Source organism: Suricata suricatta, chromosome 8 (genome assembly GCF_006229205.1).
Source record: "Suricata suricatta isolate VVHF042 chromosome 8, meerkat_22Aug2017_6uvM2_HiC, whole genome shotgun sequence".
Classification (NCBI taxonomy): Eukaryota; Metazoa; Chordata; class Mammalia; order Carnivora; family Herpestidae; genus Suricata; species Suricata suricatta.
In genome coordinates, this window is record NC_043707.1 from 76,698,754 (window position 1) to 76,714,274 (window position 15,521).

A 15,521-nucleotide genomic window follows, 5' to 3' on the forward strand; every position below is an offset into this window, starting at 1 on the left:
GGTGCAGAATTTAGTGATTTATAACTTACCTGCATTACTCAGTGCTCATCACAAGTGTCCTCTTTAATACTCATCACCCATTTAACCCATCCCTCTGCCCACCTCCTCTCCTGCAATCCTTAGTGTGTTCTCTATAATTTATGAGTCTGTTCTTTAATTTGTTTCTCTCTTTTTTACTCTGTGCTACCTTTTTTTTTTTTTTTGGTTTCTTAAATTACACATATAAGTGAAATCATATTTGTCTTTCTCTGACTGACTTGTTTCACTTAGCATAACACTCTGGCTTCATCCATGTCATTGCTAATGGCAGGATTTCATTCTTTTTGTGGGCGGAATAATACTCCATTGTATTCCACATCTTCTTTATTCATTCATCAGTTGATGAACATTTGGACTCTTCCCATAATTTGACTATTGTTGATAATGCTGCTATAGACATTGGGGTGTATATGTCCCTTCAAATCAGTTTTTTGTATTTTTGGGGGTAAATGCCTGGTAATTTTATATCCTTTGGGTAATACCTGCTTTTGTGCAATGGCTGGATCATAGGGTAGTTATATTTGCAACTTTTTGAGAAATCTCTACACTATTTTCCAGAATGGTTGCACTAGCTTGGATCTCCACCAAAAGTATAAGAGATTCCCCTTTCTCTGTATATTCGCCAACATCTATTGTTTCCTGTGTTGTTAATTTTAGTGATTCTGATAGGTGTCAGGTGATATCTCATTGTATGTTTGATTTGTATTTCCCAGATGATGAATGATGTTGAGCATCTTTCATGTGTCTTTTAGCCATTTCTATGTCTTCCTTGGGAAAATTTCTACTCATATATTCTCATTTTTTAATTGGATTATTTGTTTTTGGGTGTTGAGTTTGATAAATTCTTTATATATTTTGGATACTAATTTTTTATCATATATGTCATTTGCAAATATATTCTCCCATTGTGAAGGTTGCCTTTTAGTTTTGTTGATTGTTTCCTTCACTGTGCAAGAGCTTTTTATCTTGATGAAGTCCTGAGAGTTCATTTTGCTTTTGTTTCCCTTGCCTCAGGAGTTAGATGTATTAAGAAGTTGGTGCAGCTGAAGTCAAAGAGGTTTTTGCCTGTGTTCTACTCTGGGATTTTGAGGGCTTCCTGTCTCACACTTAGGTCTTTCATCTATTTTGAATTTATTTTTATGGATAGTATAAGAAAGTGGTCTGGTTTCATTCTTTTGCATTATTGCTGTCCAGTTTTCCCAACACGAGTTATTGAAGAGACTTTTTTCCATTGGATATTCTTTCATGCTTTGTCAAAGATTAGTTAACCATCTAGTTGTGGGTCCATTTCTGGATTTTCTGTTCTGTTCCATTGATTTATGTACCTGTTTTTGTGCCAGTGCTATACCGTCTTGATGACTCCAGCTTTGTAATATAGCCTGAATTTCAGGATTGTGATGCCTCCAGCTTTGTTTTTCTTTTTCAAGATTGCTCTGACTATTTGAGGTCTTTTAAGTTATATACAAATTTTAGGATTGCTTGTTCTAGCTCTATGAAAGATGATAGTGGTATTTTGATTGTATTAAATGTGTAGATTACTTTGTGTAGTATATATACTTTAACTATATTTGTTCTTCTAGGGAGCCTGGGTGGCTCAGTTGGTTAAGTGTCCAATTCTTGAACTTGGCTCAGGTCATGGTCTCGCGGTTTGTGAGTATGGGTCCTGTATGAGGCTCTGTGCTAATGGTGCAGGGCTTGCTTGAGATTCTGTCTCTCCATGTCTTTGCTCCTCACCTTTTTGTGCTCTCTCTCTTTAAAATTAAATAAATAAACTTAAAAAAACAATATTTAGTCTTAAAATTCATGAATATTGCATGTTTTTCCATTTCTTTATTTTGCTTTGTTTTCTGAAAGAGCAAGCAGTGAAGAGGCAGAGGGAGAGGAAGAGACAGAATCTTAAGAAGTCTCCATGCTTAGTGTAGAGCCCCACATGGGACTCAGTCTCACTACTGTGAGATGATGATCTGGGCCAAAATCAAGAGTCAGATGCTCAAGTGACTGAGCCACCCAGACGCCCCTGTTTTTCCATTTATTTGTGTTTCATTTTCAATTTCTTTCATAAGTGTTCTGTAGTTTTCAGAGTACAAATCTTTTATGTCTTTGGTTAGATTTATTTCTAGTTATCCATGGTTTTTAGTACAATTGTAAATGGAATCACATCCTTGATTTCTCTTTCTGCTGATTCATTATTGGTGCATAGAAATGCAACAAATTTTCTGTATGTTGATTTTGCATCCTTTGACTTTACTGAAATTGTGTATCAGTTCTAGCAATTTTTTTGGTGGAGTCTTTCAGGTTTTCTACATAGAATATCATGTCATCTGCAAATAGTGAAAGTTTGACTTTTATCTTGACAGTTTTGATGCCTTTTATTTCTTTTTGTTTTCTGATTGCTGAGGCTAGGACTTCTAGTACTATGTTAAATAACAGTTGTGAGAATGGACATTCCTGTCTTGTTTCTCTCTGTTTTCCCCATTGAGGATGATATTAGCTGTGTTTTTTTCATATATGGCCTTTTTGATGTTGAGGTATATTCCATCTATCCCCATTTTGTTGAGGGTGTTTATCAAGAATGGATGCTGTCCCTTATCAAGTGCTTTTTCTGCATCTATTGAGAGAATCATATGGTTCTTATTCTTTCTTTTATTAATGTGGTGTATCATGTTGATTGATTTGAAAATATTGAATCACCTTGCACCCAGGAATAAGTCCTACTTGATTGTTGTGATTGATTTTTTTAATGTGTTGTTGGATTAAGTTTGGTAGTATTTTGTTGAGAACTTTTGCATCTGTGTTCATCAGGGATAATGGCCTGTAGTTTTCTTTTTCAGGGGGTCCCATCTGGGTTTGGTATCAAGGTAATGCTAGCCTCATAGAATGAATTTGGAAATTTTTCTTCCTTTTCTATTTTTTTAATAGTTTGTGAAGAATAACATTAACTCTTCTTTAAATATTTGGTAGAATTCACCTGTGAAGCCACTTGGCCCTTGATTCCATTGTGGGATGTTTCTTGATTACTGATTCAGTTTCATTGCTAATTATCAGTTTCTTCAAGTTTTCTATGTCTTCTTGTTTCAGTTTTGGTAGTTTATATGTTTGTAGGAATTTACCCATTTTTTCCCAGTTGTCCAATTTGTTAGCATGTATTTTCTCATTGTATTCTCTTATAAATATATTTCTGTAGCAAAGTTGTTATTTCTCTTCTCTCATCTGTGATTTTATTTATTTGGGTACTTTCTGTTTTCTTTTTGACATAAGCCCGGCTAGAGGTTTATCAATGTTATTATTTTTTTCAAAGAACCAGCTCCTGGTTTCATTGATCTATTCTATTGTACTTTTAGTTTTTATATAATCTATTTGCACTGTAATCTTTATTATTTCCTTCCTTCTGCTGGCAGTAAGCTTCTTTTGTTGTTATCTTTTCTAGCTCCTTTATGTGTAAGGTTAGGGTGTTTATTTGAGATTTTTCTTTCCTTTTATGTGGGTCCGTATTGCTATATACTTCCCTCTTAGGACCACTTTTGTTGCATCCTATTGGTTTGGACCTTTGTGTTTTCATTTCAATTTATTTTCATGTATTTTTAAAAATTTGATTTCCTACTTGACCCATTCATTGTTTAGGGGCATATGGATTAACCTCCATGCATTTGTGGTCTTTCCGAATTTTCTTTCTTGTTGTTGGCTTCTGGTTTCATAGAATTGTGGTCAGAAAAGGTACTTGGTATGATTTCAATCCTTTTGTTATTTATTGAATCCTGTTTTGTGACCTAATGTGTGATATATTCCAGAGAATGTTCCATGTACTCTTGAAAAGATTGTGTATTCTGTTGTTTTAGGATGGAGTGCTCTAAATATATCTGTAAAGTCCATCTGGTCCAGTGTGCCATTCAAAGTGTGTCACATTATCTCATTGTTGACTTTCTGTTTAGATAATCTGTCCATTGGTGTCAGCGGGGTGTTACAGTCCCCTGTTCCTATTGTGTTATTATCAATTAGTTCTTTTATATTTGTTATTAATTGTTTTGTATATTTGGTCGTTCTCATGTTGGGTGCATAAACATTTAAAATTGTCATATCTTTTTGTGGATTGCCTCCTTTATGATTATATAATGCCCCCTGTCGATTTTTAGTCTTAAAGTGTAGCTTCTTCTATATAAGTATTGCTACTCCAGCTTTCTTTTGACACCCATTTGCATGAAAAATATTTCTCTACCCCCTATCTTTCAATCTGTAAGTATCTTTAGGTCTAAAATGAATCTCTTGTAGGCAATATACAGAAATGGACTTTGTTTTTTGGGTTTTTTTTTTAGTTTTTATCCATTCTAATACCCTATATCTTTTGATTGGAGCATTTAGTCCATTTACATCAAAGTAATTATTGACAGATATGTATTTATTAACATTTTATTACCTGTTTTATCATTGTTTCTAGAGACTTTCTCTGAATCTTTTTTTGTTTGTTTGTTTTTTTGCCTTTTGATTACTCCTTTGCACTCAAAGAATCCCTTTAATATTTCTTGCTGGGATGGCTTAATGGTCACAAACTTCTTTTAGTTTTTGTTCATCTGGGAAACTCTGTGTTTCTCCTTATCTTCTGATTGATAGCCTTCTTGGATAGAATACTCTTGGCTGCAGTTTTCCCATTCAGCACTTTGAATATATCATCCCACATCCCACAGGCTTGTCAAGGTTCTATTGAGAAATCTCCAGCTAGCCTTATGTGTTTTCCCCTCCTAAGTTAAGGAATTCTTTTGTCTTGCTATTTTAAGACTTTTTTCTTTATCCCTATATTTCACAAATTTAAATACAGTATATCTTGCTACTTTTGCTGATTTTCCTGAGAGTTCCTTGTGCCTCTTAGATCTGGATGTCTGTCCTCAGATTCAGGAAGTTTTCTGATATTATCTCTTTACATAAATTTTCTATCCCCTTATTTCTTCTTCTTCTGGGACTCCTATAATACAAATGTTATTTCTTTTGATGGAGTCATTGAGTTTCCTAAGTCTATTCTTATTTTGCATAATTCTTCTTCCTCTCTTTTATTCAGCTTCATTATTTTCCATTAGTTTGTCTTCTGGGTCATGAATTAATTCCTCTGCTTTTCCAGCCTGCTGTTCATTGCATCAAGCCTGTTTCCAATCTTGCTTATTTTATTCTTCATCTCTTAATTTTTAGAATTCTTTTACTCCTGTGGTAAGGCTCTCACTATGTCATCTTTTCTCAAGCCCAGTGAGTATCCTTGTAATTGTTGCTTTAAATTCTCCATCAGGCATGTTACTTACATCTGTTTTGCTTAGATATCTGGCCATAGCCTTATCTTGTTCTTTCATTTGGGATAAAATACACTGTCTTGGCATTTGTCTCTGTCCCTGCCTTCTCCTCTGTGTTAGCAAAGCCAGTTATGTCTCCTGCTCCTGAAAGTAATGGCCTTATCAAGAAGAAGTCATGTATTGTTCAGGGCCTGGCATTTTAGGGAGTGTCTCATGCATGGGTTGCATACTCTCTGCTGTTGTGTTTGGCTGTTCTGTTTTTTAGACCAGTTGTCTACAGAGGCTCTCCTTGCCTACTGTGGGCAATATTTGATTCCTGTCCTGAATGTGGTGAGTTTTAACTCGGTGTTCTCTGGTCTACTTATAAAACAAGACCTGACACCCCTTCCATCAGAACTGAGGCCTTGCAGAACTCCCTGATCAAGAGTCATGGTGTGGCAGAGGGGTGTGCTGGTCTTCTGAGGGAGGGGCCTACCTCACTGAGACTGAGACAGGCTAGACTGAGAAGGACAATACTGCCAGAGCGCAGGGGTGTCTGGCTTAGGATAAGCAAGGTAGGCTTCCAGGGTCAGCCCCATGCTCCTTCCCACAGGTGGCTCTGTATTTATGCTGGGGGGTAGGGGTGATAGAAATGTCACAGGTCGTCTCCTTTGTTCCCAGAGAGGTGTCTCTGGGAATTCTGCTTCTCAGGGATGCACTCCTAGAAGACCAAATAAGCTCTTCCCCTTTGCTCCAGGTGTTCTTGAGGTCACTGTTTGCATGCTGTCTGCCCCTGGGTTGTCTGCCTGCGTCTTCTTCAGGAGCAGCACAGTGTCCTTCAGGATCTATCCCAGCCAAGCTTGCTGACCTTTAAAACTCCAGGCTTGTGGCGCCTGGGTGGCTCAGTCAGTTGAGCGTCTGGCTTAGGCTCAGGTCATGATCTCACTCACGGTTCTTGGGTTTGAGCCACGCGTAGGGCTCTGTGCTGACAGCTTCTCAGAGCCTGGAGCCTGCTTCGGATTCTGTGTCTCCCTCTCTTTCTGACCCTCCCCTGCTCATGCTGTCTCTCTCTGTCTCTCAAAAGTAAATAAAAAACATTAAAAAAAAAAGAAACCTCCAGGCTTTTGCCTCACTGTTTGCAAGAACTCACGAAATTCAGCACCTTTGGTTTTCCAAGCCAGTGGCTTTTGGGGAAGTGTTCTACTTTTGTGTTCCCCTGTATGCTCCTCCCTCCCTCCCTTCCTCCCCCCCCTCCTGTCTCTCTCTCCCCTTCCCTCCCTCCTGTCCTCCCTCCCTTTCCTGTTCTCCACAACCCTGGGTTTTTTTCTCCACCACCCTGGGTCCTTTGCCTCAGCACCTGTGATCCATTACTCCCCTAACACATATCTCTGCACTTCCTACCTTCTTTACTGTGGTCTTCTTTCCATTTAGTTGGGGAATTTATTCTATCAGTCTTTACATTGAATTCTAGACAATTATATTTTAAAATAAACCTCTATTCTTATCTTGATTGTCCTGTTCTAGCATTCCATATAGTAAACAGAAAAATAGTCGTGATTTTTAAATTACATTGTTCACTCCCACTGATGATTGAAAGATCATGGCATACCATTATAATAGCTCAAATATGCCTCAGGCTAAATTGAATGTCACAAACAATAATATTTACTTTTAAAGTACATTTGTAAATTCAATACAATTCTATTTTAATACACTGCGCCCATTGCAAACTGTGAAAACATCCCTTTAAACTCACTCTAAGAAGAGAAATTGCTGACAGGTCATTTGCATTCAAGGAGAACTCTCTCTCTTTTTTTTAATAGTTTATTGTCAAATTGGTTTCCATATAACACCCAGTGCTTTTCCCCACAAGTGCCCTCCTCCATTACCATACCTCCCTTCCTCTCTCCCCCTCCCCCTTCAACCCTGGATTCCTTTTCAGTATTCAGTAGTCTCTCAGGTTTTGCATCCCTCTCTCTCCCCAACTCTCTTTCCCCCTTCCCTTCCCCATGGTCCTCCATTAGGTTTCTCCTGTTCTCCTGTTAGACCTATGAGTGCAAACATATAGTATCTGTCCTTCTCTGCCTGACTTATTTCACTTAGCATGACACCCTCAAGGTCCATCCACTTTCCTACAAATGGCCAGATTTCATTCTTTCTCATTGCCATGTAATACTCCATTGTGTATATATACCACATCTTCTTGATCCACTCTCAGGTGATGGACATTTAGGCTCTTTCCATGATTTGGCTGTTGTTGACAGTGCTGCTGTGAACACTGGGGTGCATGTGCCCCTATGAGTCAGCACTTCTGTATCCCTTGGGTAAATCCCTAACAGTGTTATTGCTGGGTGATAGTTTTTTGAGGAACCTCCTTAAATGTCTAAACCAAAGCACTAAAGAGTATTTCAAAAAGGTAGCACTATTCAGTCAGAAGATTGAGTCTACAAATGGGTTTTTTCCTTAAGGATCAGTGAGCGATTAAAAAGCTTAACACTAAGCAATATAAAATCTCTTAACAATGAGACAAATTCTCAGATGTTGGTTTGCTCTTGAGTTACATTAAGATAATGACATTATTGTCCATTGTGGTAGCATTGAGGTTGGAAGTCATATGGTCTGACTCTCCATAATATAGGAGTGGAATCTTGTTAACGTGTTAACACTTGTTGAATTGTACATAATGTGTATCCCATATATTGAGAAGAATAATGTCAAATTAGAAGAAGTTAGAGAAATTGTGAATGTACATAACATAAATAATAATGGAGGGAATCAGAGTAATTGGCTCTGAGTGAAAAAAAAAAGACAAACCTTTTGTTAGAGATGGATTCACAGAATGACACATAAACATTCTAAACATGGCAGATTTGGGGCCAACTTTTAATTAAATGTATCCAATCATGAATTTTGGGATTTTATTTGTGATATTTTTGCATACAGAGGTAGATTCATCATGAAGCTAATGAAGCTATGCTTCACTCATCTGAATTTCACCAGTGTCTTTAAAGGACCAAAAGTTAATTTTGTAATTCTGGGTTTATATTCTTTTTCTTAGCATTGATTCTTCAAATATCCATATTTTAGGCTCAACTGAACTCACTCAGGAATCTTTCTCTTTGGTTGCCTGGGTGGCTCAGTTCGTTAAGTGTCTGACTTTGGTTTAGGTCATGATCTCACAGTTTGTGGGTTTGAGCCTCGCATCGGGCTCTGTGCTGACAGCTCAGAACCTGGAGCCTGTCTTCAGAGAAACTGCCCCTCCACAACTCATGTTTTTTTCTCTCTGTCTCACTAATAAATAAAAACATAAGGAAAATAAATTTAAAAAGATCTCTCTCTTCTTGGCTGGTAGTAAGGCCTTCATATTTTTGTATCATCCTTTCAACTTGTAAGAATCTATATTCTTAAATTTTGCTATTCCTTTTCCATTGACTTGTTTTATTCTCAATATTGTATTGGCCAGACACCCTCTATTACACATGGATTTGTAAGAATTAGCACTGTAAACATAATATGCCTCCAGTTCATCATAGAGCATGCCCAATGACAGAAAATATTTGGGTAAGAGGCCCAAAAAGTACAATTTCACACTTTTTTCCCTTTCAAATGGTGTCTCTCTGTGTACACATGAATACATAGGAACATCACAATCAACTTAAATATCTGGTTTAATCTAGAATTGTAGACAACTATAAAAATAAGGAAGAATACAACATTGGGGTCTGATGCTTAAGTATAATCACACATGTGTGTGCATTGTTTACCTACAAAGCATGAAAGGAAAAAATGATATTCTGTCTGTTTTCATTAATTTTAGCATATTTGATGGCTTTTCTTTGTATGAATATATTTTGCTATAATTTTAGAAGGAAATTATTAGCAAATACTGCAAACCAAATCCTATTTTTTCTAAATATCATGTTTTCCTAATGTTAACAAAAAAGTACACAAATATACTTTGGAAATTAAGGGGCAAAGGGATCCTCTTAACTCTGTCTAGGAAGTTCCAATGACTAATTCATTAGGTTCAGAAATGATTGTTTAAAGGGTGCTGGGTGGCTCAGTTGCTTAAGTGTCTGACTTCGGCTCAGGTCATGATCTTGTGGTTTGTGAGTTCAAGCCCCACATAGGCCTCTGTGCTGACAGTTGGGAGCCTTGAGCCTGTTTCAGATACTGTGTCTCCCTCCTCTCTCTGCCCCTCCCTGATTTGTGCTTTGTCTATCTCTCTCAATAATGAATAAACATTAAAAAATTTAAGAAGAAAATATTGTTTAAGAGATGGATAAAATGGCTAGTTGAGTTCATCTTGACATAGCATGAGGAATCAATACACAAAAATAATAAAGTGGAACTTTTAAGAAAGAAAAAATGGCATGAGAAGGAGAGCAGTGAAATCCAGGATGTATAGTGAAGACCTCTGTATAGAGCTTTGTAGTGGGGAAAATACACACACACACACACACACACACACACACACACACAGTTTCAAAACCACTAGGTAATAACAAATAAATTAGAAGTGAACTCCGGTTACAGGGGATGTGATTTGTGAACTCACATTTTAAATCCTTTTTTACAGTAAATCTCAACATAATGTCCATGTAAATGAAAACTTGGACATGTAACGTCTCTAATAATAGAATATCATGCCAAATTGATTGGTTTTAGGCCAATGCTATTTTAAAAAAAATCAACAGCAATAAGAAACTATGATGGGTGATCCCTAAACCTGGAAACTTTAGATTTCATCCTTTTATGATTAGAAGCAATGACTATGGTTCTACCAAACATTGTTTTGAACTGGTAGATTATCCATGAAAAGCATTCCTAGTGAGATAAAAGTATGGTATAAATGATTCAGAAGTATGACTGAATAGCATAAAAGTAAGTAGAGGATTAACAATGCCCATCTCCTTAAAAATGTTTTAAAATGTTTTGAAAGAGCCTGGAACCTGCTTCAGATGGTCTCCCTCTCTCTCTGACCCTCCCCTGCTCACACTGTTTCTATCTCTTAAAAATAAATAAAAAATGTTTTGAAAAAAAAACATGATAAATCCATTGATGAGGAAGAATGCTATTCATAACAAGTATTTAATTGTCTGTGAAATAGGGAGTAGGGATCACTGAAGAAAAAACATTTCCCACTTAAACTACCAAGGTTTACCTTAAAAGACTTTTTTTGAGGGAATTCCTACAAATTAAATAAATAATAAAAGCATTCAAGACAGCTGATACTAATTTTGAATGGATTTCAGAAGTATTTAGAAAATTAAATACACTGGTTATTGTCACAAAAGTTTTACCATGAAAAGAAGCATCCTCTATTTCATCCAAAGGAGAAAATTTCTCTTAAAAAGATCACTTATTGGGATGCCTGGATGGTTCAGATGGTTAAGTGCCCAACTCCTGGCTTTGGCTCAGGTCATGATCTTACAGTTCTTGGGTTCGAGCCCCTCATTGGGCTCTGTGCTGACAGTATGGATGGAGCCCCCTTTGAATTCTCTCTTCCTCCTCTGTCTGCCCTTCCTCCACCTCATCCTCTCTCTCAAAATGGACTTAAAAAAGACCATTTACAATGTAACTTTCACACTAAGCATTCAGTTTCCCAGATTTCAAAATGTTTTTAGAAAGCTATATTGCATTTGATTTTTTAAATTTATTTTGGTGACCACTGTGGTGAAAAGACTAACATTAGGGTTCAGTGTCCTGTGCCACCTTGACATGTAGTAAAACTGGGTGACCTGACTACAGGTCCCCTCCACACTGCTCCCACAGAAAATGTCCTGTTGCCAGACAACCCCTGAAGAAGGCATCCAGCACCATTCCAGCTTAGCCTTGAGTACCGAGTTTCAGCTCCCTGCCAGACCACTGACTTACTCTGACAGGCCAGTCACATCCTCCCACAGGCACCAATGTGTCACCTGACCTCCTTGATACTCCAGAGCCTGCCTCCAGCAGCCCCTTGTTGTTCCCTCTGTTTCCAAATACAACTTCTGCATTGCCCTTCCCAGCTTTCAGTGTCTTCCTGGACTGTGAGTATATGTGACTAATAAACTGCTATCAGTAACATCTGTCCAGGGTCAGGTGTCATGTGTTTGGGCCATCTCTGTAGCCATAGGGTAGAAATCTCTCCTCACCAATGGTGTGAAAAGAAGGCAGTAAAAGGAAACAAAAGGTATTGGTGCTTTTATGATACGAAATTTATTTCAGGTACAGAATCTTAATAACATTATGTGTACAGGAAATAATGTTGCAGCTGGTTTCATCATTTGTAATCCCTTTCTAGAAGCTAAGTAGATTCTGAGTCATAGGACATACGTTATAAGGTGATGTACTGAAACCTAATTAATATATGAGACAGGAGTCACTTACAGAGTAAATTATCCAGAAGGGTATGGATTACAGGTCTCACTTCAAAGTCTGTTTTCTTTCTGCCATACTGAGTTGCCAGAGAAATATAGAGATCTCACTATAAAAATCCATTTTCAGGACCAATCTAACACCAAACATGTATTTCACATGTTTCTCATATTTTTTTCACTAAATTCTCTCCCTTTGGGCTTTCTTAGCATTATCAATGGAAAAGTCAGTTGGAGTCTTGTTTTAGTCAAGAATGCCTGCCTGTCACATAGAATTTTCTCTCAGGCAGTAACCAAAGAGAACCTTGAGATGGCTCTTCCCTCTGTCTGCTATATCTCTGGTATGGTTCTACAAAAATATTGATTTTTCTTGTATTCAACCAAGATATAAATGCAATGCAAATGCATACAAATGCTAATCTTCACTCTGTTCCCATGCTCATTAAAATTCCAGATCTTGCAGTATTCCAGATTTGGGTTATGTGAAGGGTAGAAAAACTAGAACTGTAGCCTATATTCATGATAAAACAAATTACTGTGGCAAACTGAATATAATTCATCTCTAAATAAAAAGTTTGAAATGTCTTTCATTTCCTTTTAAATGGACTGTTTGTTTCTTCGCTTGTCTTAGTATTAATATGTCTATACTGCCATGAACGTTAGGGTAGAAAAATGATTAATTAATTAAGCCAACAATTAAGCAAAATGCAACTACTTTTGATCTGTCTTTAAAAAACTAAATCTTTTTTATGATTGGACAACCTTATGGATTATGTTTAATTTATGTCTTTCTGAAATATTTATTTCTTGTGGAGGCCAATGGTTGACTTCACTATGATACATTAGAAACCACCTTAATGGGTATAAATTAATGGGATATAAATTATTTTGAATTTTTAAAGGATATTCTTTACTGAAGTTCACCATATAATCACATGATTATGGTACGTTGATGAAAATGAATTATTTACTTAATATAGTGGTATACCCCTCATAAAGCTCAAAATATAAAAATAGCAATTGGTTTGATTTTCTTACAAATGTGATTTTTTAAAGGACTGTACAAATTTAGTTATGTTCCGTCCTCTTAACTATGTACCCATAGAATTCAGGTTCATGTCTGTTCTCCTGACTGTTGACCAGGTCCTGAAGTTCCATTTAAGTGTCATTTCCCACCCTTATCAGCTCTGACCTTTCCCTTTTTGGTCATGTTGTTACCTTCACCTTAAGTTTCTGGCTTAGTGCTAGGAGAGTTAAGGGAAGATTTGGGGGAGGGCATATTTTGTGAATGTTTTGGAAATTGCACCGGTACCTGTACCTGGGCTATGTTGCCCTCGCCTCCAGCGATAGGATGGAGGTTTCATTACCAGCCAGATGGCGGACAAGGCATTTCTCATATCTCATTCCATTATCTCCATTTTCAGAACCTGCCTGGGCACCCACCTCTATGGGGTTGGAGTCCCTGGACACAGTGGGAATTAGGAATCAGGAAGTGTTTTACAGAGTACACCCAGGCTTAATCCTTGTGAAGGAGAAGACAGGACAGTGGGAATGGGGAAGAGTTCTGATTCTGTTTTATCAGAAGCCCCAGCCAACCTGACTAAGGAATCAGAAGCTGACTTAACTCTTTACAGATGTCTTGAGATGGAACAAAGAATCCAAGCCATTATACTCCTGCCTAGTCTGTCATTGGTTTCTAGATTTGAAGTTCAACGAGGCAGATCTCTTCAGTTGATGGGTTCCCTCAGCTTCCTTGAAGGAAGCTGACAGCTGCATGCTCGCCCTTGGCAGGGTTTCCTGTAGCTGAGAGACTAAAAGTCCTTCATTCTTTAGGATACTGTGGGCAGTGCTTCATGTCATAGTCCACACGGAGTATTATTAAATGTTTGTCCATATAATGGGTTGCGGAAATCTATGAGAAATTTATATTTCATCATGTTTATCCTATTTTTTTTAAACAATTTATTGGCCATTCAAATTTTCTTTGAATTGTAGTTTGGAAATCTTGCACGTTGTATATTGGATTCTTTTGTTTTTATATTAAATTGAAGGAACACATACTACCTATAGCTATATACAGGATGTCTTATTATGAATATTATTAAGTTTCACTGGAAGATTATTCTGTACCTATTGAAATCACACTATATGTTTTCTACTTTAATCTGATGTTATGGTGAATTACATTTATTGATTTTTTAGTGGTAAACTACCCTAACATTTCTGGAATAAACATAAATGTTCACGATTAGCTTTTTCAGAATATAGTAATACTTTTAATTTTGCTCATATTCTCTTTAGAGTTTTAGAATCTTTTATTATTAAAATAAAATGATACTCTAACTTTTTTTTTCTTTTGCAAAGATTACAAATGTTTGGCATTCAGTAGTTATCTCTTACAAAATTTTCTGGGCCTGGGGCACCTAGGTGGTTCAGTCAGTTGAGCATCTGACTTTGGCTCAGGTCATGATCTCATGGTCCATGGGTTCGAGCCCTGCATTGGGCTCTGTGCTGACAGCTCAGAGCCTGGAGCCTGCTTCTGATTCTGTGTCTGCCTCTCTCCCTCTGCTCCTGCCCTGATCATATTCTGTCTCTCTCAAAGATAAATAAACATTAAACAGTTTTTTTCAGGGCTTGATGAATTTTGCAGGTATATAGCTGTATTACTACTGATTCTATTGATTCAATTTCAGAAAGGTCTATTTGTATTTTTCATTTTTTTCCCCTTGAGACAATTTGTAGTAATTGTATATATATGTGCATGTTGTGGGGCAGGAGTGGATTGTTGCATCTATTTATAATTTCTTTACCTGAAGTTGTCCATAGGATTCTTTAATCACTTAAAAATCTCCAACTGGATCTGTATTATCTCTTTTTAGCTTCTAAAATTATGTTATCTTTCTCTATATTTTTCTTGATGAGTCCAAATATTTTTCCATTTTATTAGTCCTTACAAATTAATAAATACAGGCTTTCTTGATCCTATTTTGTGTTCATTATCATTATTCTCTGTTCCTTTATATTTTATTTCTGCATATACTATTTAGGTATATTCTATTTTTTTCTAACATCTTAAGTGGGATGCTAGACTTCTTAAGGGTCAGTCTTTCTCTTTTAGTATAAACATTTAATGCTGATAAATTCTCTACAGTATATATTATCTGGTAAAATTTTTCTGGTGAATTTTAATCTTTATCAATACATAGTGAGTATCCCCATGCCTCAAGATTCTATTTTGCCTTAAAGAAAGCCACACCAGGGGTGCCTGGGTGGCTCAGTCAGTTAAGCCTCCGACTTTGGCTCAGGTCAGATCTCACGTTCGTGGGTTCGAGCCCCGCGTCAGGCTCTATGCTAGCTCAGAACCTGGAGCCTGTTTCCGGTTCTGTGTCTCCTTCTCTCACTGCGCCTCCCCCTCTCATGCTGTCTCTCTCTGTATCGAAAATAAATTTAAAAAGTTAAAAAAATTAAAAAAAAAAGAAAGAAAGCCACACCAGCATTCACTTACTAGAGCTTCACCTGTTGTTTTTTTTTTCCCCCTCTCCCCATTCTTTAACTTGCTGGCCTTCTGCAGTCTGCTATGTTAGACTGCTTACTAACAGCACGTGAGTGGATTTTGTTTTGTCTTTTAAATCTATTGTGAAATATGCCATTGCAATAAAGTTTTTTCATTTATGTTTACATTTCATTTAAATTCCCAATTCAATATATTTGTATTTCCCTCTTATCCTCCTTTTTCAATACTTTTTACTCCTTTTTAATTTTCTTGTGTAGTCACACAAAAAATATTTTCTGTCTGTTTTCCTGCTACTTGGATACTTTTAATCTTTTAGTTATTGCCCATTGGATTTTATATTTTATTTGATCTACTTCTCTC